We start from the raw sequence: 13,491 nt of genomic DNA on the forward strand, positions 1-13,491 counted from the left end.
GTGTTATGGGATGCGTTATGGGAGCGTGTTATGGGATGGCTCTAGCCATTGCTGTCCCAACGTACTTGGTGGGGAGGGGCGGGGGTCGGGGGCCGCAGACCTAAAGCCCTGTTTGGTAACAGCTAGCTTATTTACCTGGATCTCAAGGCAATATTTGCACGCAAGATGATATATAATATCCTCAACAGCTGATTGAAACGGCCCTTTTTATCGGACACTGAACAAAAGACGGGATTCAGGAACACTTTTTGGCCGGGGCACATCCGAATTGGGCGAAGAGGGGAGAAGCTTTTGAGCTTTAAAATGGAAACATGTTGGGACATCTTAACCACATGGGCTGGCAGACAAACTTGGCACGGATGTCAATGCTAGACGCTTGGGAGCAGTTAAATCCTGCTCCAAATGTTTTTACTCGTAATCGTGTCGCTGCCCCCAAAGCCAAGTAATCTTATTAGAAGGTACCGTTTTAACCAGGAACGTGAAAACTGAGTGAGCCAGAATTGGCTGAAACCCCAACTAAGTACAAATACCGATGATCAAAGCACAAGAAAAATGGATACATGATTACGAAACTAACTGCAACATTGGCAATAGCTACATCGCAATACAAATTGATTTATTTTCCGGGCTTCTGCGGGTGTCATGATTAAGCTGTCGAGAGAGGACACAGACAGCTGGTTTCTTAAGTTATATATATATATATATATATATATATATATATGTATATGTATGCACATATATATATATAAATATATATATATGTATATATATATATATATTATATAATATATTATATATATATATATATATATATATATATATATATATATATATATATATATATATATATATTTGGTTATATGCACATGAGCAAAACTTTCTTTTAGCCTTTGTAAGGGCCCCGGTTCTTCTAAGCGGGGCCACCTCTCGGGCTGTCGGGCTGCTTGTGTTCTTCGTCGGACCTCCGTTTTATAACAGCCAGTGATGACCGCCCTCAGACCATCGGGAGTCCTATGTCGACCCATAGGGCCCGATGCGTGCCATCTAGGATATCCCACGGAGCAAATTTGGTCCCCTGCATGCCTTCATGGTGCTCCTTGTGAGTTGATGGAATACACCCCCTGTCATATGTGTTCTCCTGTTTGCAGCAGGAAGCCTCTTTGATATTCCAGGAGGTAAAATATGTTTGACCCCCTTGCCACCCTAGTGATGTAGCCCCAGGTCGCACAATGCCACGTGACTTACAACAGAATCCTTCGATCTTCGCGAACAATGTGTTCAGATAGCCATTGACGTTCTTAAAACGCCAAGGATAACATCTGATACCGCCAAGAACTAGTGCGGGACTCAAAGTAGGCCAAAGTTGTGAGTAGCGATTTGCATTCTGAATTTGTTCCCTTGTCATGCGAAGTTTTATCATGGACGGCAAGTGAAACCAGCTGACTGAGCCCGTGCAGCCATGTGGAGGGCAGTAATTTCGCAGTCGGACATGGTTTGCAAGCCACCGGGTCTGGTGCACCCTTCGAGCCAAACAAGCCCCCAGGCAACGAACCCCCTCACCACGCATGCGCGCACTGTATGCATGGTGTTTCTTGTGAGGGAGATGTAGCTGTTGCTGAGTGTTATTTACGCTTATCTCACAGGATGCAAATAAGCCGGGATGGCGGGATGTGAATGCTGCCACTATCCTTTGGTTTGCATCGGTCAGCTTTAATGGCTCAACATGAGCGTCCCTCGCCCACCCTTAAGGTAGAGATGTTTCCCCACCCTAGGGTCTGATCTTGATATGATCGACCCAACTAAAAAATAAGTAACCAACTCACAGACAAGTCGAGGCTCTACTTCTCAGAACTGATGCTGGAAATACACGTGCAAAGTCTACTCACCTATCAAATAATACGAAGCTAGGCGTTATTTGCAGACAAATGGCAACCAGCAACCGAGAGAAAATGGAGTAGCTGCTGAATCAGCATCAGAGTATTCACGAGTAATCGCTCCCGGACGTCAGATTACATCTAAGGTTAGTGCAAACGCTGGGAAAATCGGGCTTTAGTCGAGAGCGCACTTCACGGAATGTATTTACAGGATTCGGTCCTGCTAGTCCAGACCTAGTCCGCCCGCTAAAACGCTTGTCCTGGATTTCTTAATCCAGTCCAGTCCGATCCAACTTACCAACATGTTTTCTGAAGTGAATCCGTGCCAATCCGCTTCCAAATTAAGCACACTTCAAAATTCTGACAGAAAATTTGGCTCGCTCAAGTACATTTAATTTTATTTATGTGCTAATCTTTCCTTGGAAAAATGTGCCATAAGGTGTTATACGCCAGTGAGCGCTAAGATACCTAACTCAGTATGCTGCCTATTCATGATGCAGTTTTGCATGAGAGTCAGAACATACAAGGCTCATGATATTATTAATAATACCACAATTATCTTGACTCAGAATTCACATGCACCACTGGATGGCATGGGATAAAACCGCTTTTGGCTGTAATAAACTGAATTCATGAGCACATTATCTAACAACTTTACACTTCAGGCTAGATGCAACATCTATCCACGTGCCACGCGACATTGTCAGCAGTATTCAGGCCACCAGAGCAGGCTGACGCCCATCTAGTACGCTCTGAATAAATAAAGCGACTATCTCACCTCATATATATGTCAATCCACGTGCGTGTGTGTCCGTTCTCGGACATTCCAACTAGTGAAACAATCTCAACTACGACAGTCATTGCTGGCTGGATTGCCTGCTGCATCAAAATTGAAATCAACGCGCGCGACCGTCCACTGGTGGGTGCCTGCGGTACCACTTCTTTACTAAAAAAATGCGTCCTTTCCGAGCCTCACTGTTTAAAAGAATGTTTCACCTTAAATATATCGCAGCAAGCATCTGATCTGATGAAACAAGCGCACTTATAGCTTCAAGCATACTCTGTAGGTGAAAAATTCCGTAGTCGGCACAATTCTGTCTAGTAAATAGCCTCTTCAATGCGTCATAGTTTGATTGCGTCATCGTACCTTGCTTATCATTGACTGAGAGCCAATTGACGGTCGTTATATCTAAAAATCGCGCCCACGAACGCCAAATATAAACGATTCGCCAACTATCTTCTTCTTGGTCTTGATTGCCGCGTGACTCATGTAATAACAATATTTAAATGGTGTTATTTCGACGTCATGATTACCAGCGTGACTTTGAAATATTTGCCCTGATATACCCTTTCCGATTTTCGCGGGCGTGTGGCTCGGAAACTAGAGGAGTTTGAAAACGCCAAGTTTTTTCGCCAAACTCGCCAAACTTGACACCATATCCTTTTTCTGTGGATTGTCTGAGAGGTCTGGTGTCGGAGACTGATGCGCAGAACACGCGGGATAGGACCTAAGCATGCCTTCGGCGCGGCGCTTGCGTCTGTGCCACGGAGATGTGCCAGTGCGTCGCCGAGGCTGTGTAGGCTCGAGTCGAGCTGTGCCAGACTCGAAATGGCGGATGTGACGTGACGGTACGCGGCGTGAGCGCGTCGCGCGTGTTTCATTGAAGTGTGTGTTAGGCATGATATATGATGGATGCACCATCAAACTCGGTGATGCTTTTTGGACCACGTTGCGACGACAACCCAATCGGCAATCGCAGTCCATGCTGTATTATTCGACGTTGGTCGTAAAACACAAACACACACAAGCATCCATGCACACTTCCCGCACTAGCTAATATGTTGACCCCAGTGCATCCCACGCGTCCAGAAAGCTCTTGATCTGAAGGCAATTATTGGAATTGCCGCAAGTTCTAGCACTGGCCATGTCAGCGGCCATTACTTTAGTGAGGGCCATATCCGCCGTATCTGTAACCGCCATAGCGGCCATAACCGGGGCGGCCGCCATAACCACCGTAGCCGCCGTAGCCGCTGCGGCCGCCGTAACTGCTGTAGCTGCCATAACCACCGTAGCCGCCGTAGCCGCTGCGGCCGCCGTAACTGCTGGAGCCGCCATAACCACCGTAGCCGCCGTAGCCGCTGCGGCCGCCGTAACTGCTGTAGCTGCCATAACCACCGTAGCCGCCGTAGCCGCTGCGGCCGCCGTAACTGCTGGAGCCGCCATAACCACCGTAGCCGCCGTAGCCGCTGCGGCCGCCGTAACTGCTGTAGCTGCCATAACCACCGTAGCCGCCGTATCGACCGGGGCTGCGGTATCCACCGTAGCCGCCATAGCGGCCGTAGCTGCCGTCATAACCTCTGTAGCCGCCGGAACCACCGCCATACCCGCCGTAGCCAAGGCTTCTATACATAGCCGCCATAGCCGCGATAGTTGCCGGCCGGTAACCTCCGTATACCTCCATAGCCCACGCGGCCGCCGTAACCGCCGTAGCCGCCGTAGCCGCCGTGGCTACCGCCATAACCTCCGTAGCCGTAGTCGCCGGCAACGGCGATAGCCACGAGGCAGAGACAGAATCACCAGCTGAAAACAGACTGCACATCAACAGTTGTCTTCACGCTTTGCTGCTGGACGTCTTGAGCTACACCAGAACTACAAAGGAGATAGTGCCACTACCAGTGTCGCCTAAGTCATGTTGCAGGGATAATTTACATGGGTGATGACCTATAGGCAGTGTCAGCTCACACCGACAGTATGCTCTTCCGACTGTTGGCAACAGTCAGCCATGCCGAGCCGCTACCGGCTCAGCACAGCAACGCGGCGGATCAGATCACAGCCCTGCCGTTTCGCCTCGCTGCTGGGTGCAGAGGGACCACAAGTCGCCGACACGCTGCATTAAACGCTGTACCCATTCGAAAGTACCACCTCATGGCGGCGGATTGTGTTGCAGGCTGGAGTGGGCTGCGGTGAATGAGTTTCTGAATTACTACGGTAGCCGTAATAGGTGATGTGACCACGCCTCTCTTCACCCCTGTGAGAGCGAGTGCACTTATGTGCCTGCTTCCGGCCACGCCCTGCCTGCAGCCCGGACTTCTGGATTAAGCGCGTCATAGATAGGTAAAATGTGGGCCCGACTTTCCTCCTCCGTCTCCGTAGCGCAAAGCAGACAATGTGATTCACCGTGAAAGCACCGATGTTTCTTTGTTAGCCTCGCTCAACTGTGGCGAAAGCTTGTCGAGACTACGATTTTAATACAATCAAGAGTGGAATTTTGACAAGCTGGCGCGGCAATGGTCTAAGGCATGCGTACAAAGCACGAATGCCGTTGGTACCGATCAATTCAACACACTTCTAATGTGTCAATGTGGGCCACTTCATGTATTTGGCAATCCGCTGTTTGCGAATTTATCAGCGGATCGGTTTGGATCCGATCAGGATATAATACTTATGGTACATATATCATGGACTTACGGAATTCTGCAGTAGTTTTTGTACTTTTGTGCTATCTGAAAAATTCCCGCCTGTTTTTTGCCATCTTTTGTGGCGTAAGCTGCTAACACTTGGTGCTATATCATGTCGCCGTTGTACCATTCTGGTACATTTTTTGTTGGCTAGTATAACCTTGCCAACTCGCGCAATTTCTGATGGAAATAGTAGAATGATCCCGGCTACTGTATGATAAACCTGAACCGCAACCCCCGCGCCGAGTATGATGCATTGGCATGTTGACTGCGATGCTGTTACATCGCATGTTTAGCATACTTAAAATCACTGTGGATCAAGCATTGCGGTGCTATAGGCGGCGCGTACATAATCCACGGTGATTTTAAGTGCGCGACTTCGTGCCATCTCCCGATTTTGGAATGCTGTTCGTTTGTCCATGCATGAATTTATGATGGCTAGGGGCGCATCCAGAGTCGTGATGAGGGGATGGGGATGCAGGGTTGACGAAGGCCGCATCAGACTCCATACCATCCGCGCTATGAAAAACTGCGAATCGGGATGAGGATTAAGCTTGGGTCATTTTCGGTGGATCTAGTGTTTTGAAATTACATGTGCACTATTTCCGGATATTCTAACACAGGTGTTCAAACCACACATATGATTCATGGTGGTGAAAGGGCTCCCCCAAAACCGGGGTTGTTGGGGCTGGATTGCCCCACTGATTTCCAGGGTGCAAGGTTTTGTTCGTTTTATCCTTGTTTCTAACTTCTTTCACTGGAACCAACGCCAGCAGAGTTCCCGACAGACACAATTCTCTTTGTACTTTTTAAAGATGATAATTGCCACAAGGAAAGGGGTGTTAAATGACGTTGTGGAATAAACCCCTGGCGCTATTCATTTCACAGTGGTTAAGTAACCTGTTTCCAACAGTTAGTGCTCAGAGGTCCGTCAGTTTTTTTTTTACTGGGTTCCGCACAGATGTTGATGGCCACGTGATCGCTGTCTGCAGATCGAAATGGGGCAAGTATTTGTTAACCATGACTAGCCCATGTTCGTCTGGGAGCGTTCAACTTTCTGTCGGAACCGATTAGTGATGCAAAGTGTGTAGGATAGTTATGAACATGATTTTTCGCAAGTGTTTCAAAAACCTAATCCAATGCGATGGTTCAAATCCTTTTAAGAGATGCCGTTTCGTGGAAGTTATGTCGCCATAAGTTCAATCTAAAGTCTAAGGTTAGACCCAAGGCGATATATACCAGGTGGAACAGTCCCGACTACGCACTCCTCAGCAAAGATCTTTATGTGACGTCACCTGGGCTGCACCTTTAAAACTGGGACGGCCGCACGCGTGGTAACAGGCACGAGAGATCGCACGTATCACACACGCTTGGTGGGTGGGGTGACTTGTAAGATCAAAGTAACTCTGAATGAATAAAAAAACCTTGCACTTAAGCCTAACTTTGAGGATAATTCGAGAGCTGAGGCGGTAATAAAGGACCCAGGAAGCAAACTAGTCGAGGACGATTCGTCGCGTTTTGCAAAAAAGGAGCGCTCGGCATAAGGACTTATTTATTGCTTCGGAAGCACCAGATGGACTCAAAGCCGTGCCCCCTAGTTACCAGCTTATTTCGTGCATCACAAGTGCCATCCCCCGGAGAAACTCACCCCAAGCCAGTCCACGGAACTTCTGGCCGCCAGCTGGCAGATCACCCGACGTGATAATTGGCTACAAAGGTGTAGCCTGCGCCGGTGCATCGGAACAAGTGCGGGCGTATCTCCCATCTCCCTGGCTGAGATATCTCCCAGGACCGGTTAGGTATGACAGCGCAAGGAGCATATCAGGCGCCCCAAGTTCATTGGCCGGGGCCCCCGACCCGGAACTGGCCAGGCACATTCGCGCGGCTCCATCTAACGGGAACAGTCCAGTCAACGCACGATGGGGCTTAGTCATTCCCCAGAGCTAGACCCCGACGACTGCTAGTTTCATGATGCAAAGAATGACAACGCTGCTTTGTTCCACCTTTGCCCAGCAAATGCTGGATAAGTCTTGGTTGATCCTAAAACCAAACGCAAACTAAGAGCGCATCACAATCCACGCTCATAAGCGTTTGGCTATTCATATTTATTGCAGCGGATGAATTAACAACGAAATTCTTCGTTTGACAACAGGCTTCCGTTATACTATTTGCCGACCGCGCAATGTCATCTCACTAATACAGAAGCAGGATCAGATGCACTCCAGCGGGTCCATAGTCCTCCATCACCGGCTGCGGACCCGGAGCGCCGCATGGATGATGCCAGTATCGAGCTGGAACTTGGAAGCCACTTATCCACCTTGATAGCGTGCTGTTTGAAGGCAGGGGCGTTCATGACATGCTGGGCGAATACACAGATTCTTCCGGCTGATAGAGCGTGGTGTCGACTGCATTGGCGACAGATCAAATCCTCCATTGACCCTCGGCCAGTCGATGCTGACTGAGCCGCCGAGTTGAGTGACTGAGTTGTTTGCTTGCTGAAGATTCCTCGTACTGGACGTGCCGCAGATTCGGAGCATTCCGCAGGAACTGGCACACCTGGGCGCAGTGGGCGAGCGATCCCCGAGGCCAGTCCAGACGGGTAGTTCGTGCTGGGCATGGCGACTTTCATCCGCCGAAAAATCAGACGAACTTGCTCGCGTCCCGGCGATAGATTTAAGCCTGAGGATGGCAAAAGCTCCAACAGTGAACAATGCACAGCGCGGAAGCCTGTCAGGGACCCGAACAGTATGCAGCTTTTTCCACCTACCATATCTGTTATTTGTTGTTAAATATCCAGCACATGCACCAGATGGCGTAAACTTTAAGAACATCCAGACCTACTGAGCTGACACAAAATGAGGCTAACTGAAAGCTGAAAACACATTGTGCTGTTGCCTCGACTAACGCAAGTCCATTTGGCATTCGAGATCCCGTCAATATGCCTATTCAGCAAGTGTTCCCTGACCGACTCGGGTGCCCCTTGTCGACACAAGACCTCCTGCTTGGCACTGGTCCACTCTTTCAGAGACTCCGACCGATGCAAATAGTGGTCCCAGCCTTGCTCGTGCTTCGCAAACGGACAACCAGAGCTCAGAACAACTTGGAGCCGACTATTCGGTGTTGGCGGTCTCTGGTCGAAAAAGAGCCCGAACCGTTTCGCGCGGATCCCCATTCGATACAGAGTCCCCCTGACTGGCCTTTTCGGTCACGGCCCAACAGACGGGGGCGTCCTTATTTTGACCTACGGCGTGTCCCTCAGGCCCTTCGGCCCCTTTAGCCTTGCAATCGGGCCTTTGATCTTGGTTCCGAGGGGCCTTTGGCCCTTCTTCGAACCTTCTGAAGCAAGGCCCGTGACGGACTGGGGACCACATGTCGACAGATGGACCCCTGTTAGACACCGTGGACCCGTGACCGACACAGGGAGCCAATCATTGTTTCAGCGGCCCATACCAATACAAATCGTCGGGATAGGACATAACACATAATACAATACAAGATACAAGATAATACAATACAAGGGATAATACAAGGACACCTCGCCTTGCTTGGAAATGGGATCCAGGGTTCAGACCGACACGGAGACAACTGTTCGGTGTTGGTGTTCTCTGGCAAGCATAGACGCCCGCAATGTTACAGGAGCTGCTCAATCGGTTGAAAAGGACCTTTGTCCGATATTACAGGTCACAGCCCCACAGGCCGCAATCTTTTGTGTAACATACAGCAAGCTATTCGGGCCATAGGCGTGGGAACGTTTCAAAAAGTGTGTGGGGGGGGGGCAAGCTCAGGTTGTACTTAAGGAACTTGTTCTGGAAAGCAAGCCCGATGATCGGCGGGGGGGGGGGGGGCTAGGGATGGAGGTTGTTATCGCTCTTTATTCAAATGTCATGGCTGCTATGCTATGCTGCTATGCTATGCTATGCTATGCTATGATAATGCATTGCCCATCATGCAACGTATACTACTTGAACTGCTTTTGTGTGTAGGCAGGGGGCGTAACCAGAGCCTTGCCAAATGTCATGGCTGCTCATAGATAAGCATCTAGAGCTGTTCATCACTGGTGCACAATCTTGCCTATTCGACTCATCTGTCATTTGGCAATAAGGCTACCCAGCTTCCCTAGATTCTTCATCCCTTTTAAACGTTGCCTTTCCCTGGGAGGCGAATTCCACGAGCGGGTAGGCATTTTGGGTCATTAAGGAAGCATCTGCCTGCACAGTGTAGATGCCGAAATACGGTCTGGATATAGGATGGTGAGAATTTTGAAAGTGGATCGATGGTTATCAGTGCGACAGATTTTGCACGCACCTTCATTTCGCTGACTGCTTTCAAGAGACAGGACTTGTCGGAACATTTAGGCGGAAATAAATTCGGCAGCCTGAAACTGCTAGAAACATTGTGACAAAAGCCATGCAACTGGGGATTCTCTTTTAAGAATCAAGCCACATAATGCCGCCCACTTGCCATATGTTTCTTATCTAGGCCCTGTTCCTGTCCGTCGTCGGTGGCCACTGCCCTGGCCCGGATGTCTCCGGCATAACTGACTGCGAACTGATCGTATGGCTGCTTTGCTGCATACTTTTGGACCAGCGTTACTACTTCATGGTGCATGAAACACGTGTTGGACAGCTGCAACAGTATCTTTTTCCGAACTATCTCCCTCATACCACACCATCGCAGAAAAATAGCCTCCGGGAAGCTGTCTGCCTTAGGAACGAATTGGCCCAACGGACCCTTCATTGCCCATCATGCAACGCATACGACTTAGAATTGCTTTGTGTGTAGGCAGGGGCGTAACCAGAGCCTTGCCAAGGGGAACACAAGGTTGACAAAGCCCATCATATGGTGGATCTCCCAAAATCCCCGAATATAGCTAACTGTTAACTAGTGGCACAGTTTCTTCGCTTTATATCTGTTTTTATCTTGAAACCAGAACAAAAACCACGAGCTAACCGTGAGTTCAGTTCTGTTTGTATTTTGAGGTCAATAAACTGCAGAAATGAGGCGTTGAACTACTGCATGGAATAAACCACCTGCGCTTCTAATTTACAGTGGTTGATTGACTCTTCCTAGACCGATGAAAATTCAGAAGCTTTGTCATTTTTTTTATGTGGTTGCTACAGACATTGAGGACATCGTAAAGGGAGGATTGTAGATCGATATGTTTGATCCAAATTTGAAGATGAAAAGTTCATTGCAGATCGAATGGTCAACAATGTGTATGAACATGGCCAGCCATGCTTGCCTGAAAATAATCACCATTCAGTCAGAATCGATTAGTGATGCCAATTTATGTGACGTGTTTTTAACACGCGCGCTCGCAAATCTTAGCAAGAAAAACCTCGACACCAGGCGTTGCAGTCTCCATAGTCCGCGGAGCGTTAGCCCGATAAGCTAATATTTAGCCGTGTCCCACCGTGGACGAAAATGGAGACGCTCTGAAATGATAACGTTTAAAACACTTTAATTCGACGATAACGCAAGTTATGTGACGTGCTTTTGAGCATGCGCATTCCAAAAGGTTAAGACCACAAGCTAAGCTCGACACCAGGCGTCGCAGTCTCCGTAGGCTGCGCAGCGTCGGCTTAGCATCGAATATTAAGTTGTGGCCAACGGTGGACGAAATGACTACGCTTCCTGAAAAAGTAGTCTTGGGGCGTTTCATGACATCAAGATCTTACATTTAGAAGGCAGTCTGAGCGCATTTTCACGTGTGCAATTTTAAGACTGATAAAAAGAACGGATTGACTCTTAAAGCACCGCGAAGTGGGGCTGGAATCTGGTGGTTTAACTGAAAGAGTTAAGATAAAATATTATTTTTCGTGTTTTCGGCAGCTATATATCTATCTAGAGGACAGATGACACGACGGCGCCCGCCGATCTGGTGGCACTTGCAGTGGCTGAAGCGGTTCGGCTTTAGGGAAGCTGCAACCCATGCCATTCTTGTCCTTGCCTCGAGATTTTGGGCGGGCATGTTCAAACCTTTTAATGTAATTAGTTCCTCTATATGCATTCTGAAAAATAATCGTTCTCAGGCAAACATGGCATGTGCCCTTACTGATTTCTAAAATGTATTTCGACCAAACCCTATTCACAATAATGAGACCTCCACTCTACTCAACAATAATAAGACCCCTTATTGTCTTCCGGGCAAGGGGCCTCTTGAGTAGAACACCGGGGGTACATTACCGTTCCTGGTCAAGGGCCGAGGGGCCATTCCGTCCCATCGCGAAGTGCCTTCTGGCTATCATTCTGGTGGCACGGGGCGGGATCTCCTGGTCGATCCGGAGGGCATTAGCAGGATATCATGTCACATTGCTCCCATCCCTGACACGGGAGGCCTTCTGACCCGTGCAGTTAGCCCCGGATCAGCACAGGAACCCTCATTGGCGTGACAACATCCCTGATCACTGATCCCTGATCCACCTGATCACCACCTGATCCCTGATCAGGTGGTCCGACAGCTGTCACATAGATTCCAGCTCCGTGTTTTTCTGTGTTCTCCAGAGATATTGAGTCCTCCCTGACTGTAGATTGTAGATGAAATGGGGTTCCTTGTGTTAACATGGCTAACCCGTGTTCGTCTTAAAATGCTCAAGATCTTGATCAGGCCAGTCAGAGCTGGTTATTGATTAGAATACTACGTAATATGGTGTTGAACATGCATGCTCGCAAGTCATGGCAATAACAGACTCGACGCCCGGCGTTGCAATCTCCAGGCCGCGCGGCGTGAGGCTTGCGGCTGTAACACTAAGCAATGGCCAATGGGCAAACAAAAAAGATGAGCATCTTAAGAGAGATGGCCGGTGAACTGCGTAAATCGACATGCATGTTAAATGCAGTGCAAAAGTTAGCCAAATGCAAACTTAGTCTGAAAAGTGGGGGGGGGGAGCAATTAACAGGGCTGGCCCCCACCCCCACCTTGAAAAGTGGGGCCATGGCCCCCCTGCCCCCCCCCCTTTGTTCCTCTGCCCATGATTCGGGCCCTTATGCCCTCCAATCAGGTTCTTGGTCGTCGGTTTCGAGGAGCTCGGGACGGTCTTCGGGTCCCATTGAACACTGCTCTTGGTTGACTCGGGACCCCTTGCAGAACCCTCTGGTGGGCACCGTTGGCCCCTGATAGATGCAAGGCGCCCGACCAGTGTAAATTACTAGCTCCAGCTTGGTCACTACTCTGAAAGTGGGCCCTCAGGCCCATGCCAACACAGAGCTGACTGTACGGTACTGCTGGTGCCAGATTGTCATATAGTCCCTTATCAACTCAGGATTCCCTGAGCAGCGCAAAAGGCGCCCTGAGTTTTCTAATGTTAATGTTCCGCTCTTTCGTAAATGTTAACCGCGAACCGGGAACCAGAACATCAGTAGCTTTTCTTGGGGCAGAGGATTGGAGGGACAGGCCCTCCTCCTCCAACTTCGGGCAGCATTGAACCTGACTTTGAGGAAGAGCATGGAGAGGAACGAGAAACAAATATTGCACAAATCACAGGTACATACTGAGTCCCCCCCCCCCCCTCTCCATAACGGTCAACCGCTGCTCCTTTTTCCGAGACAGAGATCGCAATATATCTACAACACACTCCATAATAATACCAGCCTTTGTCGCGATGAATCAATTGACGGTTGAAACTAGTACTTCCTCGGATGTTTTCAATACTTAATACTATCTGCACTCACTACTTTCTATTTAGCTCTCAACCGTCCCTGCGTCTGCTTGATACCGTCACGCCGTGTCCATGGCAACCGATGAAATTGTTGGCAAGAACTGCCTAGAAGTGCTGCATTCTGCTAACCGTTCATTAATTCACTGCTGCAAAGTCTAAGGGGAAAATATAAGTCTAATAGCAATACAAACACTAAGTTGATGACCATAGACTGGAAATGCACAAAGAACCACCGAAAGATTCACATTTATAGCAAGAGAGGTTTGAAAAGGCCATGAAAGTGTTCCCCCAGTGACGTCAATCGGCTGAATCGTGCAAACACGTGCAGAAACATTGGGACGACACGGCTGGCTGGACCAGCTGGGCGTACAAAAGTGTTCAAAGAATTAAATTGCGTTCAAATTTCCATCTTTATATCAAATCACTACTATCTACAATTTATGACCCAAGTCACTAACTACTCACGTTGCTATATTCCCTCACTTAAATAAAATAAAAAA

Source organism: Pollicipes pollicipes, unplaced genomic scaffold (assembly GCF_011947565.3).
Source record: "Pollicipes pollicipes isolate AB1234 unplaced genomic scaffold, Ppol_2.1 Scaffold_2555;HRSCAF=2994_pilon_pilon_pilon, whole genome shotgun sequence".
Taxonomy (NCBI): domain Eukaryota; kingdom Metazoa; phylum Arthropoda; class Thecostraca; order Pollicipedomorpha; family Pollicipedidae; genus Pollicipes; species Pollicipes pollicipes.